Here is a 19,544-nt window from a genome sequence, read left to right as displayed (position 1 = left end):
GCACCGCGCCCCTGCCCGGGGAGCCGGGTGGGAGCCGTCTGCTCTGCCAGGCGTAGCTGGGTGAGTCAGGGCGCGGGGATGCTGTGGTAAAGCGTTTCGCCTGATCAGGGAAAGCAAAATCGCTTCTCTCACAACAAGTATCAGTCTGCAAGTTGAACCAAACCATGCCTCTTGGTCCTTGTATTTGTTCAGGATAAAAAGAGTCAAGGGATCGTATCCAAGAAGCTCAGAAGACCTACATAGCTATGCAGTTACTTAAGGATTTAAATGCTAATAGTAGACATGAGATGGATGCCAACGTCGGTCGGTTTGTTAACAGCCCAGAGGGATTCTCAACCTGGTCATGGCTTTTGCCATCTAATCTGCGGGAAATTTCAGCTGATGTTCAAAGGGCACGGCTACAGACAGCTTTATACATATATTTATACATCTTGCATAAAGGCTGTGATAAGTACGTGTCTCATTATAGCCAGTTGCTCTGTGATTACAGCGTTTAGCAGCAGAGTTATTTTTATATCCTGAACGACCTGATTGGGAGCAGGGAGTTAAATGCAGGTCTTCCATGTCTCAGGAGGATTCTCTGCATCACATGTGCAGCAGGCTTCTAAAACTTTCTTCTTGGAGCTGATCCACTTTTTGAGATATAAATACCAAGTGAAGCTACATGTTACAACTGTACATTGATGTAAGCAGGAATCTAGACCATCTCCCTGGTCTAAAGAATAGCTCTTTGAGGAATAAAAAGGATGTTTCTGTAGAAAAAATTAATTCCAGGTGCAACTTTTTGACATTTTCTGTTGGCTCTTAGATGCACCCCAGGCTGCTATCTGGTTCAACATCTGACTGACCTTTGGGAATGGAATTTTTATATGGCTAACCTGGCCTTCTCCCATTAAGCATCCCAAAATAACACTGTGTAGCGTACCCCATGAATTAATCATTACAATAGTGAGGTCCATTAATGCATTTAACTAAAGATCCTCATGCTGAATTTAACATTCTTAACATCTGTTATCCTGCAGTTTGGCCTAGATGAGAAAATTCGATTGAATTGGGGCCTACATAATTGATTTGGTTGCAGCATTCTGTCTTTCAGGGAGTTTTCAGTACTTCTCATTATCTGACAAGAAGATACATTAAGTATGCATGTAAGACATCACGTAGGACCTGTCAAGGAGTTAAAATCACAGCTTGTTTCATTGCAGTTTTGCAGTGTCTGGATCAGTATCTGCATTGGTGCAATGACTTACAGGACTCTGCCCTTCTAGATAGTGGTGTTACAGCTCTTGACCCAGACAGTTGGTCAAAATACAGGATCCTGTGGGTTATTTTAATTACAAGGAAAAATTAATTTTAGTGTCACCAGTAACAGAGTGTATAGATGAGCAGCAGCACACAGGAGAAATCAAACTGTAAGAGTGAGGTTATTTGCTCACAGTTCTAAGCCACTGAAAAAGCTGGATTTTGGCCAACACTCAGCCTAGAAAGTTCTGTGCTTATGTCTGGGTAAGCACCTTTTTGGTGCTTACTCTGGCTGGTTTTCTGTACCTTCTTTGAGTCTGATTTTGCAGTGCTTCTTGAGGCATTTATTTTCCTTTCTCTCAAACACACACCCTGCTACAAAATAAGCACCAAAATCCTTTCTTGAGTATGACGTGTTCCTTTCTTTGCATAGTGACTCTGATTTCAATGGTCTGACAGCTGCTTTGGTTGTCTGCTTCTGTAAAGCAGCTTAATGGCTTTTTACCACTATCCTAATAAAGTGTGGCAGTTATAGCCAAGCATAACAATGTAACTTCCATGGTTTTCTTAGATATAGTTCTGGTATAGTATAAATTCTATAGGACATGCCTTTTGGGCGGCAACACTCTTACATTCAGATTCCATTAACTGAAATATTTTCTGACATTTATTTGGGTTAAAATAACTTCTGTATTTTAGGAAACTGCTAAACTATAACAATTTATGGAAATCTGTCCTAGCATTTTTTCCAGTAAAATTATTTGTGTGCCCTCCTTTTGAGATGTCCAAAATTTTACGAGTGCCACTTCTATGAAAATATTCAAGATGTTTTTCTTAAGAAAATCTTTTTCTTTCTAATCTCTTTGATTAATGTGGATTCAGTCATTCAGACTTTGGGAATATGTAATTTTAAGCATGTGAAGACCTATGAAAGGTTTTGCATATGTCTGCAGGATTATGTGCCTTTATACTGTCTAAATGTAGCAGTCATATCATTCTGTTTCTTGTGATCTTGTTCAGCTTTTGAAAGCAGTCTTCAAAAGCAGAATGATTTCTTTTGTCAAAATTGTTTGACAAGTACACCAGGAGAAAGTAATCTCACACCAAACCGTCAAAGTTTTCCCAGTTCTGCTTAACCCAAGTTCCTGTGTGCCTGTGTAAATATTTTCTTCATGACTTGTGAATAATCTATATTGGTTTTGTTCTGTTGTGCAGTGAGAGCTAGTATATAGATAGGCACTTTGTTCCTATGGTTACTGATCCCAGTTTTGTATGCTTCAGTTTTAGACTGAAAAGTCTGGTCCCAGACTTGGTTTCTGTCAGTTAATTTTTGGGGAAAATCTGAGCAAAATAGTTAAATTTTTTCAGCCAAGAAGTCAATATTCTTACACATTTTAACAAATGGCTCTGTTAACAAGGGAAATGCTGAAGCCTGGTTATTTTCAAGTCCTACATTCACACACACTTGTTCCCTCCCATATCCCCTAGATGCCCCTGACTGCTCTCCTCATCATCCTAAACCCATCAATCCTTCACCTGCCTGCCTTTAATGTTCTGCGTGAGCGAGCAGCAGTACCTCCTAGGGCTGGGGCACGCAGGTGTGCTCAGTGGCCAGCTAGCCATTGCCTCCTAGCCGTTAGGCCAGCCAAACAGGGAGGATAAAGCTGAATTCCCCCTGCCCTGCCCTTCAAAAGAGGCAACAAGAGCATGTGTCTCTGCTGCCCACCTACTGATTTTTGTAGACCTTAATATCTCTGTGATCTCTGTTATTTTGTTAATTTTGATTGAATTGATTAATCTGGTCAAAATTATTAGGGTGGGACTGATCAACCACGATGCTATTGCATGTGCTTTATTTCCTTAGGAAACTAGACTGAAAACATTCTTCGTTCTTTTCTAATAACTGTTGTAGCCAATGTCTGAGGGATGATTACATGGGATTTAATTTTTTCCAGTAATACAGTATTAAAATAAATAACATGGGGCAACTGCTATTTATTCAGTTAGATTTACTACTTCAAACATTACTGTAAATGCAAAGGTAAAAACCCCAACAACCACAATTATAATTAAAAGTCAAAACTCAGGAAGTTGGTTTGCCATTTTCTCATCAGAATATGAGTGGCTTTTGCTTTCAGAATATTCAGATTTGAATGAAATGTTGAAGAACCGAGTCGTCTTTAACCAGAAACTGTTCCATACCAACACCTCTAGGTGCTAGGAAGTTAGGTACATTGCTTCATGAACTGCATGGGCTTCAGTCTTTCATTTTCTGATTTCCTAAGGATTAGTCCCATACTTGTTCCCTTTATATATTTGAATCGTAATAGAGTCTTTAATTACACAATTTCATAGAACTCCTTGATATATGAAAGTTACAAAATTAAAAAAGAACAAAGTAAAAGTTGTCTGGAAAAAAGTTATTTAATGTTCAAAGCATTGAAAAAACACTGAGGGAAAATGGGTTTTATTCTTGATTACCTCAAAGGCTGAATAGGACTTTATTTTATTTTTGTAAGCCACAAAGAAATTAGATGCTATTTACATAGAAAATTCCAATTCCAGCATTTAACTAACTTCTGAGCACTTGGTGTTGTAGCCTTGATGCTTTTATGACATTGCTTTAAAATTAATTCTGTTTGAGTTCTGACACACATTTGTCACATTATCTCAGTTTTTCAGGTTTCACTTAAGGAAAAAAAAAAAACCCAGCAGCAACTGAAATGACCTAAACAGTAGATTTCAGATTACTGGTATAAGTAGAAAGATGTGGTAATATGTGTCTAGTTTTCTTTAACATACGGAATTATACATGTAAAATCTGTGTTACCATAATGAAATGTAAAGCCGGCTAGGGATCTTTTGACTGAACAAACTTTCATGCTTTCTTAAAACTGTTCCCCAGGCTGTCTTGTTTCCTACTTTCTCAAGTCTTACTAGAAGACGAATTGATCATAAGATCTTTAGGTCACAAAAAGAAGTGATTCATACTAGAAATAGGATCGATAGTCACTTAGAAGGAATATTTTTGCCGTGAAAATGGTACTTAAGAGACAGAACAAAATCGATCTCATAAAATGTAGTTGTACTTTTGAACTGTAGATGGCAGCAACAATTGTTTGGACCAAGGGCAGTATGCGTGCATCTTTTTTTCTAAAAGTTTAGGGTTCTTTAAGTATGTGTTAGGGAGTCTGATAGCTGTCAGTTATTACTCTCAGAAGGAATTCTGAAGGGACTTAAACTGTTGAACAAGAATATATTTGTTATAGCAAAAGCGAACAATTCCACTACTAACAAATATCAATTATAATTTGGAATAAGAGCTTCAGCTGCATAGGAAGGCTGAGAGAATGAGCATGGAAGAGCCTGGATTCATGTTAACATGGCTCCAGAATAATTATTTAATCTTATAATAAATTACTTTATATGCTGTTTGTTACAAAATTAATAGATTAGGTAAAATTTATAACCACTACATGTTGAGATTTTAAATTGGTCCTCATCTTAATATTCCCTCATGACTGGAACAAGGGATACTGTCTTTATGGTTTTATATCTTATATCATGATTTCCCAGAATAAATGCATAATTAAGCACTTCTTAGCTGAAATTATATATACAAAGCAAGAATTATACCTATGCAAACTTAGCAACACAGGACACTTTGTCTTCCACAGATTTCCAGGTGTTTCTTTCCAGTATCTGGTTCAGCTCTTCGTTTTAAGAGCATTGCAAGGTGACTTCAGTACCTGTTTGCTGAAATGTGTCCTGACTTTGCCTAGCATGGGACCAAAAAAAGCAGTACATACAGTTGCTTGGTTTGGAGAATGACAGTAGAATGTCATGCCCATCAGAACCCCTTTAAATCAGGAATAGTTGTTAGCTTTGGAGGAAGAACAATAGGTATGGTGGCAGCTGTAACCTTTGAACCTTTGTTATCTATAGCTAAGGCCTTTTTTCCATTAATAGGCATAAGTTTCGATAGATCCTAATTCAGAAGAAGAAGAAACTTGGAGAAAAAGCTCTTCCAGAGAGCAGGAGGTTTAACTAAAAAGCCCCCAGACAAACAAAATCCTAGACTTCCCATGAAGATATTAAAAAATTATAGTGATGGTAAAGTTACATCATGAGAAAAATAATAGAGCCTCAGCATCAAGCGTGGAAATAAATCTGATACTTTCTTCCCTGTATATATTAAAGTTCTAAGTATTGGATTCAGTGTAAGACTAAAGTTGCGAGTTTAGTACATGTAACAGCTAAAGGCTGTTGCATATTTATGAGCAGGTGTAGGTATGTATGGAGTACTTACATACCTTATTTTGTGTGCATGGTAGATTTGGTGACAAAACTCTTCTTCAAGCCACCTTCAAAACAGTAGAATAAAAGACTCTAAAGTATTACATTTAAATTATTTAAAACTGGAAAGCTATATACTTTTGGAAATCACATATTTTGTACATCACAACTCATTCTTGATGCGATAGTATTTCTTTTTCAAATTACTGAACACAGATGCCATTTCAGAGTTGAGTTAGATAATTAGGACATGACAGAAAAGTCAATAGTAGGAAATAAATTTTGAATTAGTATTAAACAGACACACAGAAGATAAGTTCTAGTCCTGGATTTTAAGCAGGTAAGCAGATACTGAGGGAAGTAGTTCATGACACCACCTGTACTGAAATGATCACATATTTTTATATAAAGAAGATTTTTATATAAAGAAGATATTATTTTATATAAATAAGACATCTTTGAGATTGAATTGTTGTAGTGCCTTCAGCAAAAGCAAGAAGAAAAATTGTTGGAAAGGCCTTCATACTTCAGGAACACTTCTAGAGCATCTCCTTCTTAATAAGCAGAGTTCCTGGAGACAAAGAAACCTTCAAAGAAAGGTTTACCTTAGAAATCAGAGGATTTGGGAAAAGAGTGAGAGCACTCTGATGTGGAGATCATTTACAATTTCAGATTTAGTTGTAAACGGAATTTTAGTTGTTTAAGGAGTTGAGAAAGTACGTTTACTAAGCAGCGAGGGCTGGAATCAGGGTAAACTACATTAAAAAAAAACAATTACACATTTCTATTGAGGATACTGAGCATGCAATAACTTCGCCATCCCACTTCTAACAGGGCACAGAAATGGGAAGAATTGAGGAATCTTTCAGAAATCCTGCTTAAATGGGTACAGAAAAGAATCTGATAAACCCAGTTCTAGAGAGAATTTGCAGTGAGGACTTCTAGTTTGAATTACAGCTCAAAACTAGGTCTGATATTTTGCAGCCAAGCTACCTTGGATCTGAGCAAGGAAAGAAGCAGTGTGAGGAAGAGCTGTGAGAAGTCTTGGTTGAGGGTTTCCCATCTTAGGAGCTGCATTTAAGCCTAGGCCCTTGGCTTTGATCCTTGCCAGAGCTATGATGTAGCTGTGCCTGGGTTCAGCCTTGTACTTTGCTGATCCCAGCCTTGCCACCTTGCTGACCTGACTTCTTGGCTTGTCCTTGGACCCCCCCCCCCATTATTACAGTGTGGTGGTCACTGAGCTATTGGCTGAAACATCACTGGACCAATTTCCCTCTTCTTGTTCAGGTACTGTGGGATTACGGCCCTTGTCAGTACACTCACTGTCCCTGCCTGCCTTGTTTTCACCCCTGGCCCCCAATTTACCCTCCCTTGTGGAGCAACCTGCTCTTTTACACTCTGATAGTCTACTCCCTCCTTGAAAGACATATCCAGGTAGAACACCTCATGTTCTGGAAAACTGCTTACAGAACTTTTTGTAAGTCTTCTTTCCTTCTTATGGTCAAGGAAAACTTTGAGGAATTTTATTATTAATTTTTTCTTGTCCCTCTGTAATTCTGCTCTGCTGCAATATTTGCGAAGAAATATTTAAAGTCAGCTATTCATAATTCAATACATGCTGGACAATACTATGAGTCTGCTACATGCCTAGAAGTTTCAAATTTCATCATGAAGCATGTTTTAACAAAGGTTTTAGAAGTCATAGGTATTTAAAAAATCTGCAAGTTCAGGTTCCACATTTTTCTGGAAGGGAGATTATTAGCATTTAATATAGATGTTCCACAAAGATTATTCTTTCTAGTATTTAAAACATAAGATATAGTCTTCACTTTATACTTGTAAAAAAAGGACAAGAAATTAGTTTAAATCTGTCCCCATTCTGAGTAGACTCTTTAGTATATGGTTGATAGATTTTTTTTTTCCCTATTTCAGACAGTACTTTCATTTTATTAGAGAGATAATGTTAATGAAAAAAACAAGGTACTAAAAGTATGAAGTACTTTCAGATAATCACAGATTAAGGCTTCACGGCTATTCATGATGAACACTCTGCTTAGGCACAGTTTAATGTTAATTTCTTGCTGTGTCAGATCAAAAGATTTGTTTCTTGTGAAAAACAGGAGCGCTCTGAATCCCAACTTCTTCCCCACAAAAGAATGCTGAAAAAAGAACAGCAGCAGTAAAATAATTCTGATTAAAGCTGACTAGGAGTAGGTAGAGAAATTTTGTCGAGAGCTGTGTAAGTACTTGATTAATCATATACAAATCTCTCTGTAGGCTACAGTAACCAGGCATAATGAATTAAAGGGAAAGTCAGCTTTCATCTCTTTCAAAGAGATGCTTCCTGCCATACTGAGTTAAATCTCCTGAGGTAACTTGGCTGTTTATGCTGCAATCCTGCTTTGCAGTCAGCTGAGCTGAGGGTGTTCTTAGCCAGTTAATATGCATATCAGTATCATGCAGCTGCCCTACATTATGGAAGTAGGACAGACTAGATTTACTAAAAGTCACCAGGTTATTTCTTAATCAGAGCTATGCTTGTTGATACTTGCCAGGAGATATTTCTGGTTTTCTTTCACTCATCAACAAAATAAAATGAGAGGAAAAACCCTCCAGAATGGCTCTTTCAGCTGGGTGGGAGTTGCATTGACTCCTGTGATTGACAAAACTGTTTCAGATGCTGACAGCCCAGGATTTCCACATCTCCACTTTATTTGGATTAGATATGTATGGAATAGTGAAAGTACCTTATTTTTTTCAAATTTGAATTACTTTTTAAATGTCTAGTGTTTAAAATAAAAGCAGCAAGTTCACTTTAACCAGGAAAGTTCTTTATTATAAAATAAAGCTATAAAGAATTGATGACAGAATGCATTTTCTGTGGCTTTTCTTGCTGTCTTTCACAGTAGATCTACAAAGCTAAGTTGCATGAAGGGGCAGTAAAGGGTTGGGATAGTAAAAGAAGGGATTTTTTTCAGCTTTTCTTCCTCAGGGCATAGTTGCTGTTTATAATGACATCTAAAATTGTATTTCCTCAGATCATTTGTTCAAAGTAAAATATCACTCTTACCTGTAGTTCTGTAGAACAGTTCCAAGTTTAACAGAAATTCAGTTCTGAATTTATACCAAATATAATCATGATGACTTGGCTTCCTTCTCCTTAGTTGTCTAAGACATAAAATTAGTGTGGGCATGATTTTCTTTAGAAACCTCTGTGTTCACATTCCTATTATATTATTTAATTTGCATGTTATTTCCATCTTGATTGACTTCCCTGCATGTCATTGCTTTTTTAAGAATAAATGTCATCATAGGTCATATGAGAAGTATTTCCAGCTCTGCTTTGAAGTTCTGTAGAATTCATTCACAAAATAATACTGATACACCTGGCATTCGAAGTACCTTTCTAAGTTGCCTTCTGCTCATCTGTTCTCAGTTTTGGAACTAGAGCCATAATGATTCTGTCTTTAAAAGCCAGAATTACCAATTAGTCAGTGCCAACCAGACCTCTTTCAGAAGCATATCTAAGTATGTCAGGATATTTCTTTGGCCTCAAATGTACAACTTTAGGATATATCAGTATAACATACATATTCAGAGTTTATTGCTTCACCTGCATAACTAGGATCTTCAGCTATAAACACATTATTTTCATTATCAAGTAGACCAAATTTTAACGAAAGCATGAACTGTGTTTTACTATATTCATAACATAAATGTTAGTGTTATAAAACAATCTCTGGGTTGGTGAATGAGAAGCTCAGCATCGAGATTCAATTGATATGTGGTATAACTATCCTACATGGATAGTACTCTTAAAGAGATCATTAGAAAAACAGAGAAGTTATCACACAGCATCATGTAGAGTCCTCCTTGTAAATGTTAATGCTAGCAGTACAAAGACATCTTAGTTAACGTTGTACTAGTAGCATCTGGGAATGATGCAAGGACATTAGGTATGCAACTAGTGTTTCAAAGCATGTACTATTAGCATCTCAAACAAGGCACTTACAAAGACTGTAATTGGATAGCTGATGAATTGAGAAAGCTTCTTCACAATTTCTTTGATTTGCCTTTCTTCCAAATATTCTCTTTGGTCTTCCTTCGGAGTTAAGATAATCTTTGTTCTACAGCCATGAGGTTCCCCTTGAATGAAATCTGAGAGTTTTAGTGGCAGCACAAATGACCAAATAGCACGTTTTTTTTTAAATTAAGAGTTAATAAAATTATAATAAGAAATTCTTAATCATCATTGACTAGCTCATAAAGATGAACTGGTCCTTTATACCCATTCTGTGCTCCAACAAATGCAACAACTACGGCAATTATACTATTTCAATGTGTATTTCCCCCAACTTTCAAAACTCTGATGAAGAACAGCAGCACACAGCAACATATGAACTGCAAGAGGGAGTTTATAATACAGAAATTAGTTATTTTTGACCTTTTTCTTTAGATGTTACACATACTAAAAATGAAATGTAGCAGTGGTGCTGTATTGTGATACCATCTTTATTCTCTTGCTATACAAATTTCAGTCAGTGCTTATTACCCAGCCAGGGCAAATTTGTTGCTAAAGTTAGAGATACTATTATATCAGATTGTGCACCGGTGCTTCCACTGCTGTTCTGCAATATCTTCACTTGACATTATCCAGCTACAAGACAGAGAACAGCAAATTCCATTTGTGAACATTTATTGTTATCAACGACAGCAAGAGAGCCTTGAATTGAAAGTGACATATGTACCGCCTGTCTTTTTGCTTTGTGAGCACCGCCACATTTGCAATCAGTTAGGCAGAGAAGAAGCTGACCCTAGACTGACCAATCCTGGAGACACCAGCATGAGCAATGTTTCTATTAAAGCTCTGATGCTGGTCCTCACAGTAGTAATGGGGTCAGCTGTGGTCATCCTGGTGCCTGAATCCATGATGGTTGGAGTGCAATTATGCTTGTCAGGTTAGACATTCCCAGGATCCAGCTTGTTTGGATCAGTTGCAGCCTCAAGTCTGATTTTGTCCAGAGACCACAACAGAGGCCTGAGCATTCTTAGGATATACTTAAGAATTTAGGCAATGTTTTACTGGCTGAGTCACATTAATAGCTAGATTACTTGCAACCAATGAATTGCAGACTGGCTCCCTCAGAAAGGTTTTCTTGCTGAAATAGAAAAGTGTTGATGAGCATCTATTTCAGCCTGGAAGGCAAGAGTCTTCTCTTCATCCATGAGTTAATCTTCAGTTTGCACAGATTCAGTGTTAATAAGGATAAACAGAACTGAAACCTTACTGCATGTATATTGTACATACACTCACCACTTAACTGTGGCGTATGACTTTTTAAACTGAGTGGAAAAAATGCCAATAATTTTGGATATATATCTTGAGAATGAAGGACAGAGTAATATTGTTTCCGATGTATCATTAAAACTCCAGTGTATATTTTGGATTTTCACATCTCTCCAATTTCTTGCTTAAAATGAAGATAGCGTAGGATGAGTAATTGTTTAATCAAGAGGAAATTAGTAGGCTTTTTAATTTAGTCATGTTAGACTGTATTATAAAGCAAGAAAAGACATCACAGGATTTGATTTATTATTACTAATTAATTTCCCATGTACATTCTGAGACATCCCACAGTTTAAATTTTACAGTTATGACAAAATAACAAAGACTCACTCTCCTTTAACTGAAATGCTACCTGTATCAGAACACTCTGAGGTAATTATTTAATTTTAAGATTAAGCCTGAAATTTCTCTGGGAGAATGGTATATTGGCTTAGTTGGTATGATGATAAGACTAATATGGACTTGTTAATAATCCATTAAAGTCAAAATAATACTGCAAGGAAACATAATTTATCGAAGGGACATGTAATAGTGTAAAGTCCCTCCTGTTGGTCATTTAACAATAACCAAGTCTGAAACCACCTAAAGATGTAGAGTTCCTATTTAAGATATGCTCCTATTTAATGTTCCTATTTAAATTATGCTTAAACAGCACCCTTTATTCACCTGGTTTGAATAAAGACCATGAGAGCTTTGAGTCTCACTACTAGCTAGTTTTATTTTGCCTACAGTTCTGTCACAGCTGTGGGCAGGAAAGAAGACAAGAAACAATAAATTATAATTTAGACAAACTTGAAAGATTATGACAAGATTATGTTTGAATTTTCCAAAGGGAAGTGATGGAAAGAAAGCTTACCTTAGCAGAGCAACTGATTTTCATCAGCTAAGTCTGGCAGTAAAAGAATCACTGTCATCACTCATCTTTCTGCAGGATTTTCTCTATGTAAGTAAAGTAACCTTCAAACTGCACTTTTAAAAAATCAGCCCATCACTTGGTTTAGACATGCAGCAGGAGAAGGAGAGTAGAGAGAAACTGAACAAGACTCCTTAGACATGGAGCAAGTCAAGACAGGTACTGAGAGTGCATTATTCTGACATGCCATGTATCAAAGGCTGACTGGGTTTGCTAACCCATATATTAGAGGCAAGCAGCCTCCTCATTTGTTGTTTAGAAACTACAATCCTGATCCTTCAAAAGAACGTTTATAATTTTTAATTTTACAGAAGATAAGTTAAATGCTACCTCCTCAAAATAGTGTTGACATATTGATATTGCACAAATAGAAATTATAATGTTAAGGGTAAACTTACAGAATCACAGAGTGACTGAGGTCAAACGGAACCTCTGGAAGTCATCTCATTCAACCCCTCTGCTCAAGCAGGGCCACCTAGAGCAAGCTGCTCATGATTATGTTCACTAACAGCTGCTCTGAAATGAACTCATTGATGGGTGACGTCCCTTTGCAATTACACAAAGTGGACCAAGCCCTCTCAGACAGAATCATAAAGCTAAACTTTCTACAGGAGCAGCTGATTCCATCCTGTCTCACACAGCCTTAGCTCAAACAGTATGGAAGAACAGAAAAGGAAGATATCTCTGTTTGTGAATGAGGGGGTGGCTAAAGTGCATTAATGAACTGTTCCTGTTTCTGAATGCAAATGAAGACAGTAGAGCCTTAACTTGTAAGATTAAGTCACTAAACTAAAAGAGAAGCTTAGAAACTATGTTAATAATATACTAATGAGGATCCCTCCTTGGTGCTTGAGCTATTGCTACAGTGGGCAAAGGGAGGAATATATGTCTCTGCATATGCTCTACTACCCATCTAAGAGCTGGGACATGAGAGTTCAGCATGAAGTCTGTCTAGTTTGCAATGCTGTTACAATTCACCAGATGGGGCTAATACAGCAAATATAAATATTCTCTATAGAAGTCATACTGAACAAGTACATATATAGATAGGTAGAGAGAGAAATATATATTTGTATCTATGACGTTGGAGTTTTAACCTTCTAAAAGTAATTTGAGGGGTTTTTTTTAAGGCCCTCAGTGAGTCCATTATTTATAGTAGATACTTTGGTTCAATAATTTTCTATGAATGATATGTTTAACTATTCAACCATTCACCACCACCCCACAAACCAATACCTGTTTCAGGAAATCTGTAGATTAGATGAGGCTTGCTTATTTAAAAAATGTTTAAGTCTCTAAACAACTATAAACCCACGTATATGAAAATGGAATGGTATATGTTGTCTTCAGTTCCTAGATATTATGCTTTTTACTACGTCTAAATAAAAATACAAGTCGTAAAAATCAGTTTAAGTTTATAAATGTGTACGGCTTTCCTTTTTCAAATGGTACAGTACACTGACACAGAGACTGACCCTAAGTCCATCTCCCAGATTTAGTTTCATGTAGAGGCTCTGAACATATTTAGACATTGCAGTAAAGTTTTAGTTAGCTGATTTTAGAAAAAAAGTAAATCCTTGCATGCCAGTGCATCTATCAAATGTCCTTGTCCATGTGAAATCACTGAATTGGAAAGTTAGTATTTGAAAATTGAAAATAATTGCCTGTGAAAGATGTCAGACTGACATTCTCTATAATCTACCGTGTCTTTAATAAGCAATTCTATCATTATTACTATCAAAGAAGGTGAAAATACATTAAGATTTAGTATGTGTCTACCCTATATTTGGTTTTAGCATGTTATCCAACTTATGAAAATAAACATAACAGTGAACAAATAGATATCAGATGGCATTTAACTCAATCAACTGAACAGTTATCTGGAAATTACATAAATTATGTTATACCTAGCACTTGGTCACTTGCTTTATATATGCAGCAAGAGAAAAAGAATGGAGAGGAACTGAACAAGCCTCATTAGGCATTGAGGAAGTCAGAATTCTAATTGGACAGGCACTTAGACTGCTGAAAGCCTGACTGCTGATAATTTTTTATGATGGATTAAATTTTCTGTGTGATGAAATTATAAGGTACATATGATAATGACATAAGAATACATGCATCATAGCAATAAATCCCCATTCTCCTCACCCAACCTCTCTTTGTCTTACAGATGAAAAAAGCCCTGTCATTAAAAAAAAAAATTAAAAAAAATCCTACTTGGATGGAAAAATTGTACTGGGAAGTTTGGTCTAAACAGTTACACAGTTCCAGTCACCAGTCTTGCAGCTCCTAGGTATGAGTAAGTTCTGGACACCAGATGGATGGTGAAGCCTTGTGAATTTAACTTATACCCTTCCTGACTTGCAAATGGAAGTCATGAGCATGACCATAGTAATGGCTGTAATGAAGCCAGCACATTATTCAGAGAAATAAGTCTCCTTTCTTTAAATGTGCAATGATTCAACTAGTGCTGAATGAACAGCTTGTGCTACGCAGTATCCAAAGCTCCTGTGCTTCAGTGAAGTCCTATTAGAAGATCATCTAAAACTTCACTGCTTGATCTAAAACAATTTGGAGAAAGTCATTGCAGCTATAGAACTGAAATTATTGACACTGATGGAAAATCTCCTCCTATGACTGGACAGAAAACAGAAAGCCATTCTTCTTCTGAAGCTCTCTGCAACATTTGAGATAATATTGTCTTGTGAGAAAGGTGATAAGGGAATGTAGAATTTGCTAACAAGTTTTCAATCCTTCTTTGAGAAATACACCAAAGCAACAGAGAAGTATCTCACCATCAGTTAGGTAGATGGCCTGGGGGAGACTGAGGAACCTAGGATAAATTTAAGACATCCATGTATATACCTTGTGGGTGTGTATGCTGGCTTGCTGGACTTGCTGCACACAGACAATGCAAAAGTAGAATGAGCATTCGGGTCAGAAGATTTACAATATCTAAAAGCAAGAAGGCCAGAAGAAAAGAATGTGCTTGTTAAGGAAGAAACTGATAAAGAAGGGACTCATTGGAATTACAAAAGCAGGAACATATCTACTGGCTGTGTGTGGGTAGCAATGTTTGTGGAAAGTACTGAGAGGAGCTATTTTTTTGAAATGAGCATGTGCAAGAGTAACGCAAGGCAGCAACAAGTATATGAGGGCTTGCTGCTATTTTTAGCATGCACAAGATTATATAAGAATTTGCTTTCTAATAAAGTGTAGAGCATAACTGTTAACCATATTGGTGTGTGTCTTGACTCTGGCCTCATCCTGCGAAAAAGGGTTCCTGCTACAATACCTCTCTTAAGTACAAAATGTTCACAGGCTCTTGATTCTAGTTACCTTTTAGAACTTAGACTCCTTTGTTTTAGGCTGGTAATGCTTCTCTTTCTTTGGCTGTTACAGTCTGTTCTTCCCAAGGACACCTTTCTAGCTTTCCTTATTTCCTGTTCTTCTTAGTGAGTCTTAAATCATGCAATGGCATCCGTTTTTCTTTCATGGATGACTGTTGCTCACAGGTTGCTTGGCTGACCTGCAACACCTATCAATAACCATGTATTACCATAACATGATAACCGCAAGCTTCCCAGCTGAATACTAGCTAAATGAAATAGCTGATTCTGATGGAAGAGAAAATAATTTTAAAGCTTTTATATGCTGAATCTTCTATTGCTTAAGTTACAAACACACCAGTCTATTGCAGACTGCAGTTTAGGAGTGTTCTTGGCCTTCTTGATGGCACTATATTCTCACACTGCAGCACTGATAGGCATCACTGTCTAGAAATTCCAGTTTTGTAAGAAACTCAGTCATTGCTGTTGGCCAACAATCAGACCTTACTTATTCACAGGTTTGTCATTCCTCAGCTGGATTACAGCAATACTGTATGTATGGATAAGATGTATTCCATATTTAGGGAGTTTTGAGAAGTACATAATGCTGTAGCACATCTTAGAAACACAAGGTATTTGTAGGCATATCAAACCAATCTCTCTGGCTTTCCACAGAATTTAAATTAAATTCATTATCTCAGTCTTGCCTTTAGAGAACATAATTTCCAGGACAGCTACGGCTTCAAGATAAGAACTGTTGTTGACAAGAACAGCAATCTTCACTATGGAGGTGAGGTAGTCTGTTCAGGAGACAATTTACAGAGAGCTGATTGCAAACAGCAAAATGAAGTCTTCCAAAGACACAACAGAGTTCACTGTCATCCAATCTCAACTGCAAAGCAGATTTCTTTTAGCCTGCCTTCTTCAATTCACATGTCTGTTTTTAAAAATATCCATTTATTTTTAAGCAATAAAACCCGCCAACTGTGAAAACAAAATGTTTCACATGCTCTTGTGCTTGAGAATGGATGAGAGTACAAACAACACGCGGTATTCTAGTATAGCAAAAACTTACGTGATAACTCCATTTCAATTTGCAATACGTATTATAATGCAATATCTCATGTATTTAGTGTTAAATGTATGTACTGGTTAAGAAGAGATTCTTAATGTAAATAAAAAGCTATGAAACTAGGCCATAAACTATATTTTCTCATGATGAAAGCAAGTTAGACATACTTTAAAGCCCATGTAAGTAATTGGAAGCATTTTTCCAACACTGTAATTCTTCTCCCCATATTAAATGGAACTTTCATTCTCAACAGCATCAATCTTTTGGCTAGTTCATATGTGTCGCTTACATCTCTCTATATGCCTCTGTCTGTTAGTAATTCATACATGTTCATAATTTGTAAAAATCTGACACATTGCAGAGCTTTTGACTCTTAAGCCAGTCACACACTAAATGCCTAAATTGGTTTTGGCATCAGAAGTCCAAATAAGACTTGACAGACCTACTGTCATTGACAGGCACTGCAGAGATGAGAGATGGTCTCCTGATTCCTGCTTCATAATCTGCAGGCAGTGCACACTTGAATAGATACTGTTTGCATGATGGAACATGGGTGTAGTCACCGTCCTCTTTTTTCTTTGTTTTTTTTTTTTTGTTGTTGGCTCAGAAGAGCTGGTAAAAACATCACTAATATCAGTTGTTGCACTTTTTGGGAAGTAAGAGATGGCATTCAAATTGAATTATAGAAAAGTTATGTTGATAACTGTACTTGTATTGCATAAGTTTTAAGGCTGCAGTTTCCTCATGGCCAGAAAAAGCACTATTAATACTACATTCTGAAAAGTTGCAGGTTCAATTTATACCCTGAATAAATCAATCTCAAAGGACCACACTATTTCATTACTGTTATGAATTTTGCTCATGTCTGTTTTCCATCTTGCCAAAACATTTGCAAGAAGTAAAGGCACAATACAGCAGTGATTCTGACTGACCTCTAGTTATTGGTTGTGCAGTGCATACAAAACACCACATCTAGGGGTGTCCTCATGGGATCATTTCAGATTAGCTTGAAACAGAAGAATTTACAAGTGGTACAGAGAATTTTTTCATAAGGCTTATCTCTGTAACCTCTTGTTTCCCATTCTTTAACCAAGTATTTGATCAGTATTGTTGACAGGGCCGTACAATAGTGTTCTTGTGACTTGCAGCTGTGTTTTTCAAATGAATATTTGTCTTGGATGCTCTGTGGAATCTCGCAGCAGCTTTTATTGATGTTTCTTGGTAAATGTTAAACACTACATCAATTCTTTGACTTTCTGCAGCAGCATGTACTGCTGATAACCAGGTACTTGTTAACTTTGTTTATTCTTTGGATCACACTTATTCCATCAGTGACAGGTGGCCTGCTGTGGTTTCCGTATGATTTGCATTCCACACAGTCCCTCTACCAAAGTTTCCTGCTTTGTTGCTCAGTGACCTGTCCGAAGTTGTAGTGTGTAAGTAATAAGACATACTGAGTGTACATGCTTGGAGCAACACTTTTTTTTGTGTGTGTGTACGTGTTAAATCTTTGTTTTGAGTATTATTATTATTGAGAGATCTTTGCATTTCCTGCTTTTCTTTTGGTGACTGAAAACATTCTGACCTTCTCTCTGGAAGTCCATTCATGAAATTTCCACATGAAATAACCACTCTTAGGCAACGATTCTTAGACTAATTGCAGGTCTGCTCACCTACTTTATGTACTTTCAGGATGTCATCAATACCATCTGGCAGGACTGGCTGAGAAGCTGACAAGATCTACTGGTCATTATTGACTGGCTTTATCTTAAGAATTTCAAGCAAGGTTCAATACCTGGCCTTTTGGAAGTCTGATTATCTGTACTTGTTCATATATTCACTCAGATACATACTCTATTCTGCATGAGTTAACCTGGAGATCTTTGGCTGTTTCATGTCTCTCAGCTACTTTGTACTAATATTTTGATGGTCAGCAGCAAGATAGTGTTTAGCTGCAAACTAAATCTCTTTGAACTGAATTGATTTGAAACTAAATCCCTATAACACCCTGGAGTCTGAGTGGACTTCTGTGGTTGAGCTGACCTAGGGGAAAGAAAGGGAGGTCCTGCTTCCCTCTGGCTCTGCTGTACATTCCTGTCCTCTCCCTTATATAGTCAGTGTTTTTCATTTAACTGTATTCATTTTGCATTGGCAGGGAGTTTAATTCTCTATCCATTTATCTTTCAGAAATTACTCTCATGAGGTCAGATGAGCACTGCTGCTGGTGAAGGATGCAGCAGCAACAGATAGTCACAATAAAGAAAGAAGACAGCAGGACAACCCCTTTGGTTGCAGCCACATTAGAGCAACACAGCTACAGCACGCGACTGTACCTTGAAAGTGTTTTTTATTAATATAAGATGATCTAACTCTCTGCTGCTTATCTTCCCCTAGTTGCACATTCCCAACTCCTTCCTTATTTTGTCTCTAGCAATTCTGTGATGAATTGGATCAGCTTGGTTGCTGATCAACAATTTGCTTACATGAGAACCCATCATTTCTTTGCGAGGATTAGTTTTCAGGTGGATCTGACTCACCCTTTGGTTGCATCATTACTAGAACTAATGCAAGGGAGGTAATGGAAATGTGTACCTGAAGATAGAGGAGCAGTCTTTTTGCAGTTGGAGATTTTAGTTGGAGTCTTAGATTAGCTTGAGTCAATCATGAGGCTGTAGTTAGACAAACTCTTTCAGCTGAAACAGCTGCCAGTAGAAACAGTCCTGCCTCCCTGCCCGGTGAAAACAATCCTTTCCAACCCTGTGCCGCTTCCTTCTGACATTGATCTGGTTCACCACGCAACACAGCTGGTTGTATAGTTGCATGATGATCAGAACAATGAAATGAGTTATGTGACAACCAGTTTTTCAGGTTAACATTTCAGGTCAACTCCCCAGCCTGGTTCTGCGTACAGCTGGCAGTTTAGAGGCTGGTGCAGAGCTGGAGGGATGGTGGAACTGTCTCGTTCAGGGGCAGCACGGCCTTGACACACCACACGCTTGTATTTGCCGTCTCAGAACTGACTTACCCATGGGACTCGCCCCGCAGGGTTTAGCAACCTCATCTGAGCAGGCTTTCGGGAGCTGGCAGGTGCGCTGGCAGTAACCTGTGAACAAGGCTGGCCAAGACCAAGGCAACCGAGCCCATGAACGCCGCCAGGGCAGTGGCACCCCATTCTGTCTGCTCCATGACAGAGGCTCTCACCTGGGAGCCACCACCCCTACGGACGGCGCTGCCCCAGCGCACACTGACACCTCTGACCCTGTGGGCCCGAAAAGCCTCTCCTCACACCCACCAGCCGGAGCACGACCCCCTTCCCACCCCGTTCCCCAGAGCTCCCGCCCC

At 37.8% G+C, this 19,544-nt stretch overlaps 1 protein-coding gene across 1 annotated transcript in view; it reads right to left on the bottom strand.

Annotated features, from left to right (window-relative positions):
* HSP90AA1 (heat shock protein 90 alpha family class A member 1) overlaps positions 1–2,746 on the bottom strand; it is a 10,100-nt gene extending 7,354 nt beyond the window's left edge. The window contains exon 1 of the mRNA XM_026849311.1: positions 2,742–2,746. The gene's annotated coding sequence lies outside the window, so the exon portion shown is untranslated. The remainder of the gene's footprint in view (positions 1–2,741) is intronic.
* Positions 2,747–19,544: the final 16,798 nt, after the last annotated feature.

Source organism: Athene cunicularia (assembly GCF_003259725.1).
Source record: "Athene cunicularia isolate RWA chromosome 5 unlocalized genomic scaffold, athCun1 chr5_part1, whole genome shotgun sequence".
Taxonomy (NCBI): Eukaryota; Metazoa; Chordata; class Aves; order Strigiformes; family Strigidae; genus Athene; species Athene cunicularia.
This window is presented reverse-complemented; position numbering and strand designations above follow the sequence as displayed.